The sequence below is a fragment of the Oncorhynchus tshawytscha genome, linkage group LG26, assembly GCF_018296145.1.
Source record: "Oncorhynchus tshawytscha isolate Ot180627B linkage group LG26, Otsh_v2.0, whole genome shotgun sequence".
Taxonomy (NCBI): Eukaryota; Metazoa; Chordata; class Actinopteri; order Salmoniformes; family Salmonidae; genus Oncorhynchus; species Oncorhynchus tshawytscha.
Window position 1 is genome coordinate 17,218,296 of NC_056454.1, and position 10,152 is coordinate 17,228,447.

Sequence of the window (10,152 nt, forward strand, 5' to 3'; positions counted from 1 at the left end):
TCCATCTCCGGGAGAGAGCGCTCTGAACTGTGAATTCCTCTTTCAGACAGCCAAAGGCCCAGAGCAATGGGCCGCCAGCACTGTTGATGCACTCAGTTGCTTCACGTGTCTAAAACTGTCTGACATGTTTAGGTTCGCCATACCTTTGCTCAATATCTGGGTGATGTTTCCCTGGCAACCATGAGGTTATGCCCATTGGTTTAAGCAAGACCAATGATTAAAGCACTAATGTTCTAACTTTGAAGTATGAATATTCTGATGAGTTGATCATGGGAGACAATTCTATAACAATCTCATGTGATGTCTGGGCTGATGCTTATCTTCTATTGGTTGGACTCCTCTCTATCCAATCTGCATCTACTGGAAAGGTACAGATGTAAAGACAGAACACAACAGAACCAAAAGGATACTTTACTCAGACTTGACTTTTAGGTTATTACACCTGTAATCTCCGAGGACTCTCTACTCTACTCTCTACTCTTCTCAGGACTACCGGGATGACTTCACAGAGTATTGCTTTACTCACCTCATTCTCAAGACAGGCACGGACCAAACATACACCTTACCTGACCTGGCAGCATGGTTGTACAGAAAGTCCCAGGCTAATGGCCCCGTTTATATCATGACATATTTAATTACGTCGTACATCATCTTCATGGAGTCTTGCCCCACTACTGAATAGACAAGTGGAGTGTTTGTAACGCAAGATGGAGGAGAGCCTGTCTATCACCAGAGATCGCATTCATTTTGGGAGATTGCAAAATATTGCCTTTTCATTGAAATATGTTGTCTCAGGTGATAATAAAACTTGTTTTGTTTAGCTACTTTTTTCTCAACTTGCTTCTTTAACTTCATAGCAAACTTCCTTGCACTGCAGAGCAGCTAGCAAGCTAGCTAAAAAATAGGCTAGGTTGAAGATACCATTATAGCTAGCAACCTCCACCTAATAATTATAATCAAAAACAAACATTATTACCAAACTTAAATGGGAGGCAACAGTAAAATAATATAATTGGCTTAAGAGCCAATGTGTATTAGTTAACATTACTATTTAAATAGTACTCACGTATTGGAATGGGTAATTTTTATTTATTTAATTGATTTATTTCACCTTTATTTAACCAGTTAGGCCAGTTGAGAACAAGTTCTCATTTACAACTGTGACCTGGCCAAGATAGAGCAAAGCAGTGCGACACACACAGTACAGAGTTACACATGGGATAAACAAATGTACAGTCAATAACACAATAGAAAAGTCTATATACAGTGTGTGCAAATGTAGTAAGATTAGGGAGGTAAGGCAATAAATAGGCCATAGTGGCGAAATAATTACAATTTAGTAATTAAACTCTGGAGTGATAGATTGGCAGAAGATTAATGTGCAAGTAGAGATACTGGGGTGCAAAGGAGCAAAAAAAACAAAAAACAATATGGGGATGAGGTAGTTGGGTGGGCTATTTACAGATGGGCTATGCACAGGTGCAATGATCGGTAAGCTGCTCTGACAGCTGATGCTTAAAGTTAGTGAGGGAGATAAGTCTCCAGCTTCAGTGATTTTTGCAATTCGTTCCAGTCATTGGTGGCAGAGAACTGGAAGGAAAGGCAGCCAAAGGAGAAGTTGGCTTTGGGGGTGACCAGTGAAATATACCTGCTGGAGTGTGTGCTACGGGTGGGTGCTGCTATGGTTACCATTGAGCTGAGATAAGGCGGGACTTTACCTAGCAAAGACTTACAGATGACCTGGAGCCAGTGGGCTTGGCGACGAATATGAAGCGAGGGCCAGCCAACGAGAGCATACAGGTCGCAGTGGTGGGTAGTATATTGGGCTTTGGTGACAAAACAGATGGCACTGTGATAGACTACATACAATTTGCTGAGTAGAGTGTTGGAGGCTTTGTAAAGGACATCGCCGAAGTCAAGGATCGGTGGATAGTCAGTTTTGCGAGGGTATGTTTGGAACCCTGAGTGAATGAGATTTTATTTTGGATTGGAGATGCTTAATGTGAGTCTGGAAGGAAAGTTTACAGTCTAACCAGAAACCTAGGTATTTGTAGTTGTCCACATATTCTAAGCCAGAACTGTCCAGAGTAGTGATGCTAGATGGGCGGGCGGGTCTGGTCAGCGATCGGTTGAAGAGAATGCATTTAGTTTTGCTTGCATTTAAGAGCAGTTGGAGGCCACGGAAGGAGTGTTGTATGGCATTGAAGCTCATCTGGAGGTTTGTTAACACAGTGTCCAACGAAGGGCCAGAAGTATACAGAATGGTGTCATCTGCGTAGAGGTGGATCAGAGAATCACCAGCAGCAAGAGCAACATCATTTATATATACAGAGAAAATAATCTGCCCAAGAATTTAACCCTGTGGCACCCCCATAGAGACTGCCAGAGGTCCGGACAACAGGCCCTCCGATTTGACACACTGAACTCTATCTGAGAAGTAGTTGGTGAACCAGGCGAGGCAGTCATTTGAGAAACCAAGGCTGTTGAGTCTGCCGATAAGAATGCGGTGATTGACAGAGTCGAAAGCCTTGGCCAGGTCGATGAATACGGCTGCACAGTATTGTCTCTTATTGATGGCGGTTATGATAACGTTTAGGACCTTGAGCGTGGCTGAGGTGCACCCATGACCAGCTCGGAAACCAGATTGCATATCGGAGAAGGTAAAATGGGATTCGAAATGCTCTGTGATCAGTTTGTTAATTTGGCTTTCAAAGACTTTAGAAAGGGAGGGTAGGATGGATATAGGTCTGTCACCCCCTTTGAAAAGGGGGATGACCGTGGCAGCTTTCCAATCTTTACTGTTCTCAGACGATAAGAAAGAGGAGGTTGAACAAGCTAGTAATAGGGGCTGCAACTATTGCGGCGGATAATTTTAGAAGGAGAGGTTCCAGATTGTCTAGCCCAGCTGATTTGTAGGGGTCCAGATTTTGCAGCTCTTTCAGTACATCAGCTATCTGGATTTGGGTGAAGGAGAAATGGGAGAGGCTTGGGCAAGTTGCTGTGGTGGGTGCAGAGCTGTTGACCGAGGTAGGGGTAGCCAGGTGGAAAGCATGGCCAGCCGTAGAAAAATGCTTCTGGAAATTCTCGATAATCGTAGATTTATCGGTGGTGACAGTGTTTCCTAGCCTCAGTGCAGTGGGCAGCTGGGAGGAGGTGCTCTTATTCTCCATGGACTTTACAGTGTCCCAGAACTTTTTGGAGTTTGTGCTACAGGATGCAAATTTATGTTTGAAAAAGCTAGCCTTGGCTTTCCTAACTGCCTGTGTATATTTTGTTTTCAAGTTGCTAGCTATCCCATAAAGGCATCACCAAAAACACATATTCATCTTCTTCTGTGGTTTGGTATCTTCCTGTTCTTCAACTGACTCTGGCTGGACTGTTAGAAAAATGTATTGCAAAGGAGCCTTTAACATCAAGGGGGCATTTCATTTCCAGAGCATCGTCCCACAAGCTGTGCAACACCTGAACCTCACTACACAGTGAAATCAAAGGGTTCTATATGGTGCCAATTAAGAGTTCTTTGGCTTTTAACCATAGGGGAAGCTTTTTTGAAGGTCCTATAAAGAACCACGCTCATAAGGGTCTAAATGTAACCTGTGTGGTGCTATATCCCTTTCCTAAGGTTCTATTACGAACCATTAAAAAAGGTTCTAAATACACTGCATTCGTTAAGTATTCAGACCCCTTGACTTTTTCCACATGTTGTTACATTACAACCTTATTCTAAAATGATTTTTTTTTTAAATTCCATCATCAATTTATTATTATTATTTTTTGCTCTGACATGCACTGTCAACTGTGGGACCTTATATAGACAGGTGTGTGCCTTTCCACATCATGTCCAATTAATTGAATTTACCACAGGTGGACTCCAATCAAGTTGTTGAAACATCTCAAGGATGATCAATGTAAACAGGATGCACCTGAGCTCAATTTCTAGTCTCATAGCAAAGGTATTTCTGTTTTTTTCTTTGTAATAGATTTCCAAAAATGTCTAAAAACCTGTTTTTGCTTTGTCATTATGGGGTATTGTGTATAGATTGATGAGGAACATTTTTAATTTAATCAAATTTAGAATAAGGCTGTAACGTAACAACATTTAGAAAAAGGAAAGGGTCTGAAAACTTTCCGAATGCACTGTGGCAACAGAAAAGGGTTCCGCTAAGGTCACAACCCCTTTCGGGGCTATATATAACACTTTTTATGGTTCCTTATAGAACCTTTATAGAGAATGGTTCTATAAAGAACCTTTCTCAATCTCAAAGGTTATTTGAAGAACCATACACTAATTTTTATTCTGGTTTAATAGCCATATTATATTGTTCAAATTCCATATGTTTTATTATTGTGTTTATAAAAATTGTATTCAGTTGTCACAATCAGGTGTGACTCCTCTGCAATGGCTGGGGATCCCCGATGAGAGAATCAATAACTACTGACTAAGGCAACCATACTCAATTGTCACAGGGAAAAGACATGAGTCTTTTCTAAGACATCATCACTAGCCATAGACATACATGACATGCAATAGAAAAACACAACCAATTCTATAAACTAGAATGACACTCTCACATGCCTCACCTCATGATACCCCTACAGCCAGTATGTAAAGGCCAGTCAGGTGGACCAATCTCCGTCCTTAGAAGACTTGGCTGGTCCCTTCCTATTAGTGTCTCGCCTTCTCCTGAGCTATTGAGAAATGTGGAGTTTGAGCAAAAATAAAAAGATCAGTGGCCTAAAATGATTTCTGCTGAACCGGATTCTGGCAACAGCGAACTGAAGAAACCGACCTTCTGAGGACATGCGTTCGCTGATGGACGCATCAAGACCGCTGCCATCCAGGTCAAAGGTCAGACTTAGATTCGGCCAGTACGCGCACCTCCCAAGTTTCCACGATGAAGACGCAGGTGATCCTGCCACCTAGAACAAACTTTCTCCTTGTTTGGAATGTCTTCAGGCGGCTGGGTAAGAAAGCCTGTCCCTTTAAGAGTGCCTGACGATGTCACAGCTTGCACGAGCTCGCAGTGTGTTCATGCATTCCCAAGTTCAGCTCGCCACCTGCGACTGTGGCTAAATCTCAGGTTTCAAACATTTATTTCCTACTGTTTAATCATTCACAGTTTGTGAATGCAAGAACTGTGAGTACAGTATTTGCTTCCTTATGTTTTTGTGACGACTTTTTGTCATTGGCAGTCTATGTTTGATTTTCTATGATTTGAGGATTTCTATGTTTCGTCCTAGTATGGTTCTCAATCAGAGGCAGGTGTCATTAGTTGTCTCTGATTGAGAATCATACTTAGGTAGCCTGGGTTGCACTGTTTGTTTGTGGGTGATTGTCTATGTTAGTTTCTTGTGTCAGCACAGTCCTTATGATAGCTTCACGGTCTTTATTTGTTTATTGTTTTTGTATTCAGTGTTCAGTTCTTTCTTTAATTAAACATTCAACATGAACACATACCATGCCGCATTTTGGTCCTCTGATCCTTCTCGCCTCTCCTCTTCAGATGAAGAGGAGGAAGATCGTGACAATAGTATTGATCTTTTTCTATTTCATTGTTGAACATTCAGACCAGACATTCCTATGGATAATTATAACTTTATTGGACAATCACAGCTAAATGATCACAGAAAACTGAACTTCATGTTAACCCGCAATCAAGATTAAAGAACCGTGAACTGAGAAAGAGTCTCTCTCCCATGTCTCTCTAATGGGAGCACAATCTCCATATCTTTACTTACTCACACAGCTAATAATTCCCAGAGGTTCTCAGCCTGTTCAACACCTCTCTTTCTCTTCTCTTTTTCCCCTCCTCTTGTTTTCTTCCTCTTCTCTACCCTTCTACTCTCCTTCCCCTGACTCCATCAATTTATGTAAGCCCAACGTTTTTGTTGTGACCCACTGAGCCCACAGAAACTTTTTAACCCTCTTTCATGGGTCACAGAAGAGACAATGTTTAGTCAAAGTCTTCTTTTCTCCTCCAGATAGAAGAGTCAAAGTAAAGGACAGCATCTCAGGGTGGGTCGATTAAGTCCTGGTCAGAAATAAACAAAAGTCAATCATTCCTGGAACAACCAAATAAGAACTTGGTTGCTCCAGGAATCTCTCCAGACTTGGTTATATACATTAAGTGATCCGTTTTAATACTTCGGGTTTCAAACCAAGAACAGGCAGATAACCCACTGCTCCTAGGCTGTCATTGAAAATAAGAATCTGTTCTTAACTGACTTGCCTAGTTAAATAAAGGTTAAAAAAAAATGTACTGCATGCAAATCACATCAGCATAGAAAGGGGAAAAAACATTTAACTTCCAAGGCTCCTCAAAATCAGCTTGTACAGTTTTCATGGCCCTACCTTTTAAGATAGATGTCAGTTTGATTTATTGTTCACCTGACAGTTATTGGACTTTGTTGTTTACCTCTTACACATAAAACTGCATCAAAAATGAAGAAGATCCTGGCGCCTTGAAAAATATTTTAAAAGCTTTCCATGTATCTCTCTTTCAAGTGCTTAACCGATTACTTTCTTTTCAGCTTTATGTTTAGCAGACCACAGACAATCTGAAAAAACAACAACATTTAAATGTGACTAGGCAAGTCAGTTAAAAACTTCTCTAGGATAGGGGGCAGCATTTGGAATTTTGGATGAAAAGCATGCCCAAATTCAACTGCCTGCTACTCATCCCCAGAAGACAAGATATGCATATTATTAGTAGATAGAAAACACTCTGACGTTTCTAAAACTGTTTGAATCATGTCTGTGAGTATAACAGAATTTATTTAGCAGGCGAAACTCAGAGGACAAACCATTCAGATTTCTTTTTTTTTTTTGAGGTCACCCTCTTTTCAATGGGTTTTCATTGGGAATCCATTTCTAAGGGACTTGCTTGCAGTTCCGACCGCTTCCACTGGATGTCACCAGTCTTTAGAAATTGGTTGAGGTTATTCCTTTGTGTAATGAAGAAGTACAGCCATCTTGAACAAGAGTCACTTCATGTGTACTGTTTGATGGAGGCGCATGACCAGAAAGCATGCTTGAGTTTGTTTTCTTCCTGTATTGAACACAGATCATCCCGTCTTAAATTTGATTGATTATTTACTTTACAAAATACCTAAAGTTGTATTACAAAAGTAGTTTGAAATGTTTTGGCAAAGTTTACAGGTAACTTTTGAGATATTTTGTCGTCACGTTGCGCATGTAGGAACCAGTGTTTATCTGGATCAAACGCGCCAAATAAATGGACATTTTGGATATATATCGACGAAATTAATCGAACAAAAGGACCATTTGTGATGTTTATGGGACATATTGGAGTGCCAACAGAAGAAGCTCGTCAAAGGTAAGGCATGATTTATATTTTTATTTCTGCATTTTGTGTCGCACCTGCAGGATTGAAATGTTTTCTCTCTTTTGTTTATGGAGGTGCTATCCTCAGATAATAGCATCCTTTGCTTCCGCCGAAAAGCCTTTTTGAAATCTGACATGTTGGCTGGATTCACAACACGTGTAGCTTTAATTTGGTATCTTACATGTGTGATTTCATGAAAGTTAGATTTTTATAGGAATTTATTTGAATTTGGCGCTCTGCATTTTCTCTGGCTTTTGGCCAAGTGGGACGCTAACGTCCCACATATCCCAGAGTGTTTTTAAGAACAAATTCTTAATTACAATGATTGCCTACTGGGGAGCAGTGGGTTAACTGCTTGTTCAGGGACAGAACCACAGATTTTTACTATATCAGCTCGGGATTCAATCCAGCAACCTTTCAGTTACTAACCACTATGCTACCTGCTGCCCCAATAAAATGAATCGCTATTTTCTATATTTTCTGTGTGGAGTCATTTTTTTCTCTCCCGAGGATTGTTTTTTATATTTTATTTCCCTCTCAGCTCAATCCACATATTCACTCACTCTCTGACATCTCTGTTGACAGCTCATGTTTGAGCAATGGATCTGCTGTCTACCTGGATGTTGTCATATTTATCAAATCAAATTTTATTGGTCACATACACATTTGTAGCAGATATTATTGCAGGTGTAGTGAAATGTAACTGGCATTGTTGATGCTAAAAGTTTGTTTTTCATCTGATCAAATCTACCATGAGAAAAAAACAGCAAGTTGCATTAAATAACTGAATTTTAATGATAACGTTTTTGCTCAGGATCTCACTGGGTGAAGTCCATTGGACTGAATCTGGATGAATGCAACAACCATATCTCAGTCACTAGCAAATACATTCATGGGTGTTAATTTTACTATTCACTTGATAAGCAAGGCACTCTTGGAAATAAGGCTCTACACCAAGCAGTGTGTTAACTTAACACTGGCCAACATTTTCAGTGTTCATTTAACACGGTGTTGATTTAACACTGGAGAATTTGCTATGCATGAATTTCACAGGTCACAACTAGCAGTGCTCAAGAACACTTGACATAGAGTATACATGAATGCTTTGGGGATTTTAACTTGCAACCTCTTGGTCGAGTGCATCGATATTAACACACACTCAAAAAATAGTGCTGTTCCCTGGGGTTCAAAAAGGTCGAAGGTACCCTTCACAGGTATACATATGAATTCACATTGTACTGTTTGCTACCTTGTGGGTATCATGGGACAATTTTCTACCCATTATTTTGAATATAAGGTACGCTCATCAGTGTACTTTGCTAGGTGGGGCCAATGTACTGGTGGGGGTCATTAGCATATTTGGGGCTGTGGTCAATTATCTGTGTAGTTGTGCTAATAACCGCCAGTGGAAGTGTGTAGTAGTACAAGTACTTGATTGTTATGATGATGAAAACCTACTTTGATACCAGCTGTTTTGGTAATTGTGCCAGGTGCTGGTATGAACCTATTTTCAACTGGCTGGAAATGCTCAATGCTTCAGGAACCTTATTTTCCCCATCACCACAGTAATTTACTGTTACATTTACAGTGTCTGACTTGCAGCTAGTTGACAGTAAGTTATTGATAATTAAATATGAACTTTCTGTCAACCAGCTGCCATTAAGCTACTGTGCCATGGAATTGGTACATTGAAAATCTCTTCCCATTTATTTTGCAACCTGTATGGCGCAGCTGTCAAGATTGTTGTACTCAAACTGAACTGGTATATATCTCTATTTAAAGTGCATTCAGAAAGTATTCAGACCCCTTGACTTTTTCCACATTTTGTTTCTGTACAGCCTTATTCTACAATGGATTAAATTGTTTATTTTCCTCATTAATCTTCACACAATACGTGTTTAATTTGTAATCACTTACTGTCAACTAGCTGCAAGTCAGACACTATAAATGTAACAGTAAATTAACCACCTAACTGAGGAACTTAATTTAATCTTGCGTAATACCCTAGATGCAGTCGCACCCCTAAAAACAAAAAAACATTTGTCATAAGAAACTAACTCCCTGGTATACAGAAAATACCCGAGCCCTACAGCAAGCTTCCAGAAAATGGAGCTACACCAAACTGGAAGTCTTCTGATTAGCTTGGAAAGACAGTACCGTGCGGTATCGAATACTTAATTGAGGAGAATAAGAACAATCCTAAATGTATTTTTGATACTGTCGCAAAGCTAACTAAAAAGGATCATTCCCCAAGAGAGGATGGCTTTTACTTCAGCAGGGCTAAAATCATGAACTTCTTTGACGAAAAGATTATGATCATTAGAAAGCAAATTACGGAATCCTCTTTAAATACGTGTATATCTTCAAAGCACAGTTGTCCTGAGTCTGCACAACACTACCAGGATCTAGGATCAAGGGAAAACACTCAAGTTTTTTAATACTATATCTCTTGACACATTGATGAAAATAGTCATGGCCTCTAAACCTCCAAGCTGCGTACTGGACCCTATTCCAACTAAACTACTGAAAGAGCTGCTTCCTGTGCTTGGCCCTCCTATGTTGAACATAATAAACTGCTCCCTATCCACAGGATGAGTACCAAACTCACTAATAGTGGCAGTAATAAAGCCTCTCTTGAAAAAGCCAAACATTGACCCAGAAAATATTTTAAAAATATCAAATTTTGATACAATGAAACATGATGAAACTTGATGAAACCCCAAAATTGCCCTCCCTGGAAGCCTGTGTTTCAGACATAAGGAAGTGGATGGTGGCAAATGTTTTACTTTTAAACTCGGAACAAACA